This window comes from Leopardus geoffroyi, chromosome C3 (genome assembly GCF_018350155.1).
Source record: "Leopardus geoffroyi isolate Oge1 chromosome C3, O.geoffroyi_Oge1_pat1.0, whole genome shotgun sequence".
Lineage (NCBI taxonomy): Eukaryota > Metazoa > Chordata > Mammalia > Carnivora > Felidae > Leopardus > Leopardus geoffroyi.
The window spans coordinates 140,522,974-140,536,617 of NC_059338.1; the positions used below are offsets into that span (position 1 = coordinate 140,522,974).

A 13,644-nucleotide genomic window follows, 5' to 3' on the forward strand; every position below is an offset into this window, starting at 1 on the left:
GTAATGCTTTAAACATAGGGGTCTTCCCCGCCCTTTAGCTCTTTTCCTGATCAAATGATTTGGAAAGATCATGCCAAGTTTCAGTTTGCTTTCATACTTATATGGTAAGGAATCCTATCCCATCTACTCTTCTTTAAGCACATTTTTTGTTTGTTTGTTTAACTCTTACTTAAGTTTCCCTTCCTTTTTAGCCTATATTTATCTCTCACACTAAGGATATTTTATAAGACTTGGGATAAGGAAGGCAATCTGGAAAAAAGTATGGCCTGTTTTATTTTATGAACACAACAAACAAGTTATACTACTAGGTCACCAGCCTAACCTTGTACCAATAACAATTTTCTGTTTCATAAAAACTACCTTTAGAATTTTTTCTTCATGCACCAGGATTTATGAAATTAATTTATAATTGGGGTATACTTCAAGGCATATAGTTCCAAGCAGAATTGTTAGCAACAGGAAAATTTCAGGGATATCCCATTCTGTCTACTTTAAGGTTACATAGCTTAAGCTTTGCTTGGTATTTTTGGAGATCTACTGGTATGTCAAAAGTTCCATTACAAACAACCAAGGCGGCTTCAAAAAACTAACAGTCCTTCTTGCTTTCCTGCTAAATTATGATACAGAATATATTTCTACTTCCAACAATACAAAAAATCTAAATGATCAATACTTATCTACATTCAACCAAAATCATACAAATACACAACTAGAAAGGTCTCAAGTCCCATGGTTAGTTCTCTGAAGCTAACAGATTCAAGGATGAGGGAGGTTACAGATCCAGGATTAGTATTCATATTGCTAACAAGGCTAGTATTTTTCTTATGAAATATAACTTAGAACCTGTTAACTACCAACTTCATAAAGCATGACCTGTCCAAGGTGAGTGATGGCTTTATCTTCTACCATGGATTAGAATTTAGTAGATGTGCACATCATTGCTTTTCAAATCCTCCTAAATGTGACTTGTGTGCACATTTTCAAAATAAGACATACTCAGATAGTGCAGCCCTCTATCACAATAAACATAAGATGCTTCCTACAGGCATATATGATTTAGCAATTTACATCTTCTTGAACCACGATTAAACACATTTGTTTCAATTTGGATGTACAACGTATGTGCAAATACTATTTTTTTAAATTTGAAATACAAAGTAAAATAAGCACCATTTCTATAAAACAAAGTAATTTTTGGTATACAGCTTGAGCACAGCTTTATAATGGATGGATATTTTGAGTTATAAAATTATGCAATTTTTTTCTTTGGATGAAACAGGATGTTTTCTGTCCAGTCTGAATCTCACTAATTTTCAAGATAACTAGAGGCTAATTACAATGCCCTTTCAAATTTCAATATATGCTTGCATAGACGCTTCATTTTTCCAAGATTGAGGCAAAAAAAATACACATTTTATTATGACAGTAAACAAAGTACCTCCTCCCATTTGTCAATGGACTATACAGGTAGATTTTCAGCTGTGAAATACAAGATTTCTCAGCAAATCTGAAAGTTCTGTCTCCAAATCTCTCTTGTTTATTCCCCTACTTGTACTAATGGTACCTTCCTTTTTACAAAAGTTGGTTTATCACCCGGACTCAGGTTCTTTGAATTACATGACTCTTGCTTCTCATTTGTTTCCCATAGTCAATTGATTGCCAAGTTCTATTGATTTCATTTCCACCATGTCCCATGAGGATAACCTTTCATATAGAGTATAATTATTCTAGTTGACCATTCCCATACCTCTTCCAAAGATGTGGCAATGCATCCATAAATGTCCACCTATATCCAGACTTGCTTTTGGCAGAATAATCTTCCTAAACTACAGCTCTTCATCACGTCTTCCCCTAACAAACCTTCAAACTCTTCACATCACCATACAAATTGACTTTTAATTCCTTACCTTGAATTAAGGCTCTCACGAGTCCCTGACTCAGCTGGTTCAACATTTACACTTGCACTAGTTTGAATGAAGTACATATCTTTCTCCACAAACACCAAGTCCTCATATCACCCTCAGACATGAAGAATGAGGAAAGCTGGCTGCCTGAGGACTTGGTCGGGTAAACAAGCCTTTGAGGTATAGCTGACTAGACCACTCCAGGCTATACCCAGAAAAAAAAAATAAAAATTAAAAAATGTATAATTTTCTTTAAATTATTCTGAGAATAACTGGCTTCTCCCACAGCTATGTGAGGAAACTGTTTTTGGCTCTGGCTTCAAAGTAGCTATCGGGCCAAGCCTGCCCTATCTGTTCATCCTAGACCGCAGCCCCTAATTCAGTGCTATGCGTCCCTGACCTGCTACATGCCTACCGTCCTATGCCTGAGGGAATGTCATCTCTCAGCCTTAGCATCTCAGTCAGTTCTCGCCAGCTCTATCTGCCTTACCCTGTCTCGCCCACACCCCTACCTTTACCACAGTCCCCCGATGTAACTCTCCATTCCATTCAAATCCAGTTAATAGAGTCCTGCTACACAACCTAACACCGCTCGCCTTATCCCAGAACTCCTCAGCTAGAAATGCTGTCTCTTCTCGCCCACAAAACATTCTGTACAATTCACATAAGATTTCTCACATTCTGCCTCGAGTTGTTTTTTCTTATATTTCCTACATGTTTAATATCACCACAACCTAAAGCCAAGCCTTCTGCTTTTTGCATCTTGCACAAACCCAAAATAGTGCTTGAACACAAGAGAAGCGTAATCCATACTTGTGGAGTTAAATTGAATTTATGCCACAGATGAAAAATACGTTTAACCTCTTATTGTATATTTGATTATGTGTCTCTCTCTTCCTACAAGATTGTATGTTTTTTGTATTCCTAGAATGTAAAACTTTGTGTTAGGCACATATTGGTGCTCAAAACATGCACAAGAAAGGAAGTAAAGAAGACAAATAAATAAGAAAGGAAAGAAAAAGAGAGAGAAAGAAAAAAGAGAAGAGAGAGAGAGAGAGGAAAAACAGGGAGGGAGGAAGAAGAAAAAGTGGCAAGAGGAGAGAGAGAACATATTCATACAGAAATGTTTGACTTGTTAGTCTCCACCGATTTCATAATAATAAAGATATTTGTGAAGCATTTTTAATAGAAAAAAGGGAATTAAACAATAAGGAAAAAAGAGCCACTTGTTTCTTTTGAAACAATTAGGGAAGATAGCATTTAAAATGGAATCACCTGTGGGGTGGTCAGCATGTCACCAGGAGAAGCCAGCTGCTTAGCTACCCCAGGTCTCTGGAGTGGCAGCAATTTGACAAGGACAGGCCCCTCTGCCCCACAGGCTCAGAAATGTGAGCAGTCCACAGCAGTGAATCCTCTCTCAGGAGAGCATTCAAATCACCAAGCTCGCCAAAACCAAAGTGGTAGAATAAGAATGCAACTTGACCCTTCTAACGTACTGGAGCAGAACTGATGAGGTCACGACCCACATACGTTCTCCCTGCTCCTATTTCTTGGTGAGTACTGGCATCAGAACAGGTGCGTTCTATGATTCGAAAGAGTAAGAATAGCATTAGGGCAAGGGCAGTTCGAGGTGTCTATCTGCCCAGTGATCGGTCATTCATCCTGAACATGGCGTTCTATTAGCTGGCTCTTTGGCCAAAGCTATCATTTCATTAAACTATCAGTTACTGAATGATCAGTGTCAAAATCTGACACTCTGACTCTTCCTTTTCCATATTCTGTTGTCAATCCGTACCTGCCTCTGCCCCTCCCCCCAGTCCGCACTGCCTTCTGATGATTGACACATCCTTTCTTCAGCTAATGAATATATTCAGTCAGATGTTTGTCTGGCTGGGAAAAACCATCTCATTAAGGTCTTCATAGCTCAGCTCTTACTTCTTGTATTCTGCTTTAACAGTTTAACTTTCCGAGATGTTTTATCATTCTTAATTCTAAGTTCATGGGAGTTACCTAATTATTACCCACCTGCCATGTATGGTAAAAGGCAAACTCTCCTTTCAAGTACTCCTCCAAGAATTTTCAAGGTAGTCAAAAAGTACGAACTTTCAGTTAGGACATAAATAAGGCTGGGGGATGTAACTTACAGCATGGTGACTATGGCTAATATTACTGTGTTGTATATTTGAAAGTCGCTAAGAGAGTGGATCTTACAAGTTCTCATCACAAGGGAAAAAATGTATAACTGTGTGGCAATGGATGGTAACTGGACTTACTGTGGTGATCATTTCATGGTACTGTACTACAAATACCAAATCACTATGTCGGACACCTGAAAATAACGTCATATGTCACTTCTATCTCAATTTAAAAAAATTCTTGGCAAACGATTATAAAATTTAGTTCTCTCCCCAAATACTAATATTCAATATCTTACTAATAGTAAAAAAAAAGTTATCAAGCACTTAAAATAGTAAGAAATATAACAAATACAAAAAGTACAAGCAGAACAAAATTAAGGGTAGGTATACACTAAATCTTTCAACACTGAAATAGTTTAAAAGTTATAAATGGAAAGGAAGCTTAATCATGTTTGACTATAGATCAAAATTCCAAGAGCGATGTGAATAGTTCAAGAAAGCTGAACACGAGCACCTGGGTGGCTCAGTCGGTTAAGCATCCAACTCTTGGTTTCAGCTCGTCACCATCTTACTGATTTATGAGATAAGGCCCCACGTCAGACTCTGTGCTGACTGCATGAAGCCTGGTTAGGATTCTCTCTCTCTCCCCCTCTCTCTCTGCCCCTCCCCTGCTTACACATGTGTGCACATTATCCCTCTTTCTCTGTCTCTGAAAATAAATAAATAAACTAAAAAAAAGCTAAATAGATTGAAGTGCTAGGTTAGGAAGAGTTATTGTCCCCTAGTTCTTACGATATTCTCAGTTGTGTCCACACTGATTCACCAGAACTCAGGGCAATGTCTGGGCCATTAGACAGAAGTACAGAAGCCTCAGAGTTCAGAGGCCAAACTCCCCATTTGTCAACGTGACACAGGACAACGAATCAAGGTCCTAAACCTAATAATATATCCAAGGACCACAAATTCTTAGAATCCAGAAGGAGAAGGCAAGTAGAGATCAACCTGTCATTCTTTTTCATCCATTACTACATGTTAGTGCCCAAGGACCGAGAAGGAGGGCCTGGCAGCATCATCCTACTCAGACCTTGGGAAAATTTACAGGACACTGGACAGACATCTCAAAGGAACATGCAAAGAGGAACAGTTTCCATTTTGTCTAGAAAGGAAATTAAAAGTTAGTTGCCTTTTAAAAATTAGTGGCTTCTAGGAGCGCATTTGTCAACGAGAAACAACACAGTCAGTGGGCACTTTGTGAACTTTACTGGTACGTGTCTATCCGAATTAATAACCATACTCCCCATTAAGATGAGCTTTTTTTTTTAAATTTTTTTTTTTCAACGTTTATTTATTTTTGGGACAGAGAGAGACAGAGCATGAATGGGGGAGGGGCAGAGAGAGAGGGAGACACAGAATCGGAAACAGGCTCCAGGCTCTGAGACATCAGCCCAGAGCCCGACGCGGGGCTCGAACTCACGGACCGCGAGATCGTGACCTGGCTGAAGTCGGACGCTTAACCGACTGCGCCACCCAGGCGCCCCTAAGATGAGCTTTTAAGGTTGTTGAAGTTTTTGCAATATCCTCTTGTTAACATTACCATCTGCATGCATTACGTAATTCCCTAACTCAACTTCTATTTTCTCCTAAAATCCAATTCCTGCTGAATGATCTATAACCATTAAAGCTCTAAAGTCATATTTAATAGAAATATCTGTTCTCAGGGCACCTGAGTTATTTAAGCATCCGACTTTGGCTCCGGTCGTGATCTCATGGTTTGTGGGTTTGAGCCCCATGTCAGGCTCTGTGCTGATACCTCCAGAGCCTGGAACCTGCTTCTGATTCTCTGTCTCCCTCTCTGCCCCTTCCCACTTGTGCTCTGTCTCTCTGTCTCTTAGAAATGAATAAACATTAAAAAGTTTTTTAAAAACCTCATGCACTGTTAGAGTAAATTAAATGTGTACTTTAAAAAAAGAAATATCTGTTCTCAAAACAGTTATCAACAATTAAAACAACAGTAAAATGAATGTGCAGCTCTGGAGGTTGAAATATAAGCAAGTACTTCTTTAAGTTTTGTATAATCAAGAGTAAGACATGTTACAGTAAATTTAACACTATGAACAGTCACTGTTCATGGAGAAGCTACTTGGTGCCAGGCAATGTGTTATTTCCCTACCTTTTGCACTTTCCAAAGTAAGGTTTGGTCCACCCAAAAATCAATTTTCCCTTGACTTTGGAGTGGCTTCTACTGACCTATGAACTTTACCCTGAACATCCATATGTCAAGGGCACAATGCAGAAGGATGCTGTCACTCTAGTTAGGTTGAACAGAAGCAGATACTTTTCTCTGACATCCAACGGTGTTTAAACTCCTGACATGTGAAATAATTAAATCCTAGAATATCAGTCCTTAAGTATTAATCAACCCAGGTCACAGGCTGGCTAGTGACAGAGTGAGACTAGTCTTTTATACCTGCTGGCTCTCAATTCTTTGTTCTTTCTTCATTCTATTTGCATCCTTACATTTCATTAAATATGTGTTAAGTGTCTACAGGTGCTAGGTAAATCAGCATTGAACACTCAATTATTGCTCAATACTTATTAATTATTCAATTATTCATCAGAAAGCAGCTTCTTAGGCATGGTATTAGAACAGAGGAACAGGACCTCCATCAACCTATTCTATCTTCCTCTATCCCCAGATTGGGAATGGCAGGGCACTAATAACTTCTTGCATGGGTTTCCTTCCTGCTGGACAACACCCTTAAGCAGATGGATGTGAACAGATACACATCTCCTCAGTAACGCATTTTCACACCATCTCAACAGTGACTTGCTCAGGCTCCCATGGTTGGTCAGGGATGAGTCTGTTGCATTTTCTACTTCTCTGGGCTCCTGGAAATTTCTTAACAAGATAGCTCTAATCACATTTTAAATGAAATTAGAAACAGAAGGTTATTAAATACTCCTTTGGAAATTAAACCTATGTAATTGTAACAATTTTTGCAATCTACACTGGCTATTTTTATTCTATGCATCTATAATCCTATAACAATAAAATTAAAGCATTAGCTTTTGAGTTTTAGGTGCTGTATTTCTTTTATCAATCACACAATGTTTGCACTATGGATTTTGAAAGATTCTGCAATCCTAGCAACTCAGAATTTGAAGCTATCTTATTTTTCACATTGAAATTTTGAAAAATAAGTTGATTCCTACCTAAAATGTATTATATCTAATTTGAGAAAAAGCAACAGAGTGCCTGTCAATGCTATTCTTTGGTAAATCAACTATATCTTTCCATAGCTTCCAAATTATGTATGCAAATGCCTTCACCACATTAAGGTACAATTTCCAAAAGGGTCCTCATTTTAAGGCAATCTATTCTGCAAAATTAGCATTATCTGGTCTGGATAAAAGTTCACTAGGGCACCTTGAAGAAGAGTTAGCTGTTAGGAAACACCTTTTGGGGGGAAATTTAATTAAAAAAAATGCATAAGGTAGGAAATGAGCGGGTCCTCAGTCATTGGCTGAATTTCAAGGGTCCTGTGATGACTTCAGCAAATTAGAACAAGGAGCTTAGCTCACACACTGGAACACTCCCAGAATTATCAGACTCATCCAGGGATCATTCAACAGTTTGTTTCATACAATTCATTTTCATTGTTATAGAATTAGTGACCAAAGAGCACAGCTCTTTCCAAAAGAAACAGTAAATCAAACACTGAAGAACACATTTTCCCAATTGTCCCTTTTCTAGTTGAGTTCTATGTCTTGTTTTTAAAAGTCTCAAGGAGGGGCGCCTGGGTAGCTCAGTTGGTTGAGTGCAGACTTCGGCTCTGGTCATGATCTCTCGGCCTGTGAGTTTGAGCCCTGCATCAGGCTCTGTGCTGACAGCTCAGAGCCTGGAACCTGCTTCGGATTCTGTGTCTCCCTCTCTCTCTGCCCCTCCCCTGCTCATGCTCTGTCTCTCTCTCTCTCTGTCAAAAATAAATAAACATTAAAAAATTTTAATAAAAAAAATAAATAAAAGTCTCAAGGAGCCCAGGGGCACGTGGGTGGCTCAGTTGGTTAAGCATCCAACTCTTGGTTTCAGCTCAGGACATGATCTCGTGGTTTTGTGGGTTCGAGCCCCACTTCAGGCTCTGTGCTGGCAGCATCAATCCTGCTTAGGATTCCCTCTCTCTCTCTCTCTCTCTCTCTCTCTGCCCCTCCCCCACTCATGCTATTTCTGTCTCCCTCATAAATAAATAAACTTAACAAAAAAGGTCTCAAGGAGTCCAGCATCATGACCTGGGAACAAAACTTTTTCATTGTACACTCACTCCACCCGTTAGAGTTCAGGTATGCAGCTCAAGTGATATGCTACCTGAGCTTGTCAAGATGTCACTGTGTTCTTAAAAGGTACAAGCGGGAGGAATTAACAGCCCAAACTTTTATATAACATCACCATTGTAAGAGAAACCCCACAGATGGTGAGCAACACAAAACACGAATCTTTTGACAAAGATGCCCTAAATGATAATTTATTATTATCAAGTTAAACCCCGCCATCATTGTTTTTCCTTTATGCTTTTATTTACTAAGAAGAATATGCTGTTATTCACTCAGAAGGAAATAAACTCTGCAACATGTTCTTTGGTGATCTACTGTTGCGTTTTCTCATCTCGGAAATAATGTAGAGGATAAGAACTACATCATTATGCAGCGAATAGTCAAGGAGTACCTCCTATGTGCCTGGCAAAAACACAGACAAAAGCCAGAAATCACAACCAACCCTCCAAAGGAAATAGTTACATGCCTTATGGTCACTAACCTGGGCTAGTCTATAACTATAACAAAGCATAACGTTAATTAAAATGATATTTTCAAATCAATGTTTACACTTTCCTTGTTATTGATACAACTTCTTAAAAAAAAAGCTAAAGAGAAACAGCTTTTGTGTAATACACTTTAATGATTTTTCTGTATAGCACCAAGAAATAATGCCTCCTCTTTGAAATACTGACCTGTAAATTTCCCTTTGATAAAAAGGACTGCAAAAGAAGTTGGGAACCCAGCTGAGGTAAGAAGAAAGGGTGCCTTTTATTCATGTGCTTTAGGGAAGTAGGAGAGTCTAATGAGCAAGAATAGAGAAGTGCTTTCTTCCTAATGAATAGGTAACCCACATGAATGCCCTTGGTTTACCCATTTGGCGAAACCTGAAATGGAAAACACTGCCAAGTCATGCCTCAATGAATAGCTTCGTTTGAGAATTCTGAACATGTCAAGGGGGCAGTGCTAAACGAACATGTTTTTATTCATCTTGGAAGCCTTGTAGGGTAATTAGGGAAGTGGGGACACTCAGATTGAGTAAGGAGTGGCATTCAGGCTATTTTAGGGACAGACTGTGGTGGCAGCTGCTGAAAACCAAGAATTTTCCAAAGGCTACAGGGGATAGGATAACACTCAGTAGGGCTTTTGAAGATGAAATCCACAGTTTAAGGCCCTCCTGACATCCCTGGTTTGATTTCAACTTTGATTATGCATGAGGTAACACTCATATTTATTTCCATTGTTCTTTAATATGCTGTTGTCCTTTTAAAAGACTGACCCAAATGGAGGGACTGATTTTGGAGTTTTGCAAATAGCAACCACAGTGTGTGTGTGTGTGTGTGTGTGTGTGTGTGTGTGTGTGTGTGTGTACTGATGAGACAGAGAGAAAGAGGGAGATGGATAGACAGAAAGGCAGAGTCATCAGAAACAGAAAAATTTGACTGTGTTTCCATTTCCCTCCCCAAGTTGAATAGCTTTAGTTCATCTCACGTGTAGCTTGAGTCCAATAAAGTGACTAAATCCTGATTCTGCTCTTTCCTCAGAACTTATTGAGAGATTGTAAGTTGCAAGAAGCCCTTGATCTCCTGGGGAAGGTAATCACACAGCTGTCAGGTGCTGGGGGGTGGGGGGGGTGTACTCTTCATGAAGGCAGCATCCATGTCACCCACAGCTTGGCTCTGATGGGTGGGAGGTGCATAAACCAAGGAACAGAACGGTGACGGAGAGGACCTGTGACAACGTGCACTTCACAGCATGCCAGAAGAGTCCTTTTTAGCCAAAGGTTGGCCTCTCTGCTCATCCCACCGGTGTGGGGACCTGGAATTGTAGACCTGTACAGAGAAGCTCTAAGAGTTACAACCCCTGCAGGCCAAACTATGTCACCTTGGCACTTAAGCCAGTTGTCTTTTTGTATGACAAGTCTAGCTCTATACTTCAGCCTGTTGGGCTATAATTAGAGGTCCCTGGACCAGTGAGAGTAACTATAAGGAACCTACCAAAGTCAACCATCCCAAGAAAAATTTCTGCTCACTGCTTGTGCTATACTCCACACCCTGTATGTTTCCATGGTAGTCTTTATCTTCTTGAATGCAACAGCTTGTTTATTGGCTTTCCTTCCCTATAAACTGTGAGCTCGTTGAAGACAGGGACTGTGCAATATTCCTCTTTGTATAACCTCAACATATGGCATGACATGTAACACACACAGCCAGGCATGATGCACAAAACATTTTGTGGGATGAATGAATGAATGAAGACGAAATCAGATTTACTTCTTCTTGAACACTTCAGTCTCCAAAGAGCAAATGAAACCTTAGAGAACCAGGTTGAACTCACTGCAGAGAAAAAATCAGGGCAGAGCCTGAAAAGAGATGTGTAGTGATGAGGCTGTGCAAAGACACATCAGCTCAAATTTCCCACCACTACTAGCGATGTGATCTGGTACTATTTACATAACTTCTCTGTGTCTCATTTTACTGATCTATAAAAATACCTGTCTTACAGAATTACTTGAGGTCCTAGATAATATTAACAAACCACCTTGTACAGTATCTGGCACGGAGAAGGCATATAATGTGTAAAGGCTATTATTTACAAGATACTTGAGGACAGCAGAGGAGAAATATATCAGAGGAAACATGTTTTGTGTCTGAGTCTTCATGGTCCAGTGGCACGACGTTATTCCCTTGGGACCATTACTGACCTAGACCAAATGGCCAGGCTCTAGAGCCAAGGGATAGGAACCCACTAAATCACTTTTTATGGGGAAGATTAAAACCAAGTGCTGTGTAGAAAAAACAGCAATGGGCCTCACTACAAGAATAGACAAGTGCAACGTCTATGAATATTTGCAGCCTTCTCAGCCTGTGCTCCTTCAAATGTATTTTGCAAATACTAAGGTCACCCCAAATTTCATATGACTCAGGATTAAAGAGGCAAGAATTATATATATCTGGTATGACTCCAAATCAGCATCACATATGCATTAATTTGGTTACTCATTGAGTCATTGCCCCTACACTATTGATGAGCCTTAGCATCAGGTATTAGCAATACAAGAAAAAGTAAGCCATACCTGTCTTCAATGAGCCCCCAATACTGGAAAAAAACAGATTTACAATTTATAACTCTTCAGTCTTACAAAGTGCTGTGGGTTGATACAGGCCACACTGTTTTTTCCTTCAGGTCTCAGCAGAAACATCACTTCCTCGGGGAAGCCTTACAACCTGCTAAACCAGTCTGGGACCTTCTTATTCCCACAAAGCCTAGATATTTTCTCCTTTGCATCCTGAACCACATCCTGCTTTTCCAGGGTCAGTTTTTGCCACTTGACTGAAGAGTCCATGAGGTTAAGTTCCATGAGCCTGGAACACAACAGGTGTTCAATCAGTGTTGAATAAGTATGAGATGACAGTCAGGACAGGCGACAGGCAAAGTCAGTGGACGCAGAGGACTGTCAAGCAGGACTGAGACGTCAGCATTGTAAAATGCTCCTGGGAGGTGAAATCAGACCAGCAGGAAAAAGAAAACTAAAATTATCTACAGACTTTGTTGGTAAGGAAGCAATTGTTATGCGCAGCTTTAGAAGAATAGCAAGTAAAAGAAGACTGCATTCATCTGAGAAACCAAAGTGGAGGAAGTCAAGAAGGCAACTGGACACAGATTTTTAAGAATACACAGATTAACAGCTAGAAAGAATCAGGTGAAGGAGGCAGCAGAAAAAGGAAGAGGTTGAAATATACAAGAGAGAAACCATTAAGAAGTAAAGACGCAAGCCACACATGGGAAAAAAATATTTGTAGCCTATATAAATACTAATAGATTTATATCCAGAATCCACAAAAAAACCCTAATATCAATTAATTTAAAAAATCAAATTGAAAAATTGGTAAAGGACTTGAACAAGCATCATACAAGGAGGAATTCAAATGGCCAACAGGTATGAGAAAGGTGCTTAATCATGCTGACATTAGGGAAAGACTTCAAAAAAACAAGGCACCACTGCCATCCTTCTGAAAAGGAGGGGAGAAGGACTATGAATATAGATGTATCTGGAGGTCTGAGAGTGAGCAGTTAAGGCAGCTCAGGCCTGTCTTTTTTTTCAGCATGAGAGAAGCTGTCAGTGACATAAGTACTTAAGGTGATCCATTAAGATTTGGAATAATCATTCTGAGGAATGTGAGTGCATGATCTTTGGAACAAGAATATAATCCCTGTAAAAGTTTTATGGGTCTAGTTAAATTGTAGACTCTAAATGTGTATCAGCAACAATCAATAACAGTGTTTTTTTCTGCGGCACCTGGATGGCTCAGTCAGTTAAGCATCTGACTTTTGATTTCGGCTCAGGTCAAGATCTTGCAGTTCATGGGATCAAGCCCTGCATAGGGCTCCACACTGACAGTGCAGAGCCTGCTTGGGGTCCTTTCTCTCCCTCTCTCTCTCTGCCCCTGCCCTGCTCAAGCTCACTTGCTCTCTCTCTCAAAAATAAATAAATAAACTTTAAAAAGACAGTGTTATATTCCTCGCATTGTCCAAACCCTGAGTGCACGTGGACAGCTGGACTGATACAGGATTAATAATCTGCAGGGTAGCTGTAGCAGATTGATAAAGGGCATTGAAATGGCAGATGAATGAACAGCTGAACTGGGGAACCACAGTGAAGGCAGAAGGGGAAAACATCCCAAGATGAGTAAGGAAATTGGAAGCGAATAACTGAGAAGGGATTTGACATGGATATCTCAGCGAGGTTGAGAAGCAGGGGTGGTGGGAGTTGGGGCTGAGAGAATAGAGTATAAGACTGTAGAGGCCGGGCAGCTCCCCACAATTGCGAGTGCCAGGATGAACAAAGGGAGTGGGGTTACTCCCTGGAGAAGGGTATCTTTGACTTACTTTGTAAAATAAGACCTCGAACCTCCCAGAGGTTCCAAGGAGAAGTGTGGTGAGGACTGGGGCAGCCAGCCCTGATGGACCTGACACTTGCTCCCCTGTAGAGATCTCTCAGTGAGTCCTGCTACCACAAGCCTTGACCTCTTCTCCCCTTCATAACTCTGGGCCAAGTGAGGATGCTTAATTTAATTATACCTTAATTTAAATATAAATTTAATTATATGTCAGCTCTGAAATATTAAGACTTTATTAAAGACTCAGTGAGACAAAGGGCAATTGATAGAGTAACATGAAAACCAGATACTTTTTTTTTAATGTTTATTTATTTTTGAGAGAGAGAGAGAGAGTAAATGGGGAGGGACAGGAGAAAGGAAGACAGAGAATCCCAAGCAGGCTCCATGCTGTCA

At 39.9% G+C, this 13,644-nt stretch overlaps 1 protein-coding gene and 1 long non-coding RNA gene across 5 annotated transcripts in view; one reads left to right on the plus strand and one right to left on the minus strand.

Annotated features, from left to right (window-relative positions):
• The window catches only part of NKAIN3 (sodium/potassium transporting ATPase interacting 3), a 611,969-nt gene that overhangs the window by 537,835 nt on the left and 60,490 nt on the right, over window positions 1-13,644 (minus strand). The gene's annotated exons all lie outside the window — the stretch shown is intronic.
• LOC123586190 lies at window positions 9,032-12,576 on the plus strand. Of its 2 annotated transcripts, XR_006706664.1 has the most exons (3): window positions 9,032-9,568; window positions 9,895-9,945; window positions 11,537-12,576. It is a non-coding gene; the product is annotated as an uncharacterized LOC123586190 (long non-coding RNA). The 2 variants fall into 2 exon arrangements; XR_006706663.1 differs by having other exon boundaries at window positions 9,032-9,945.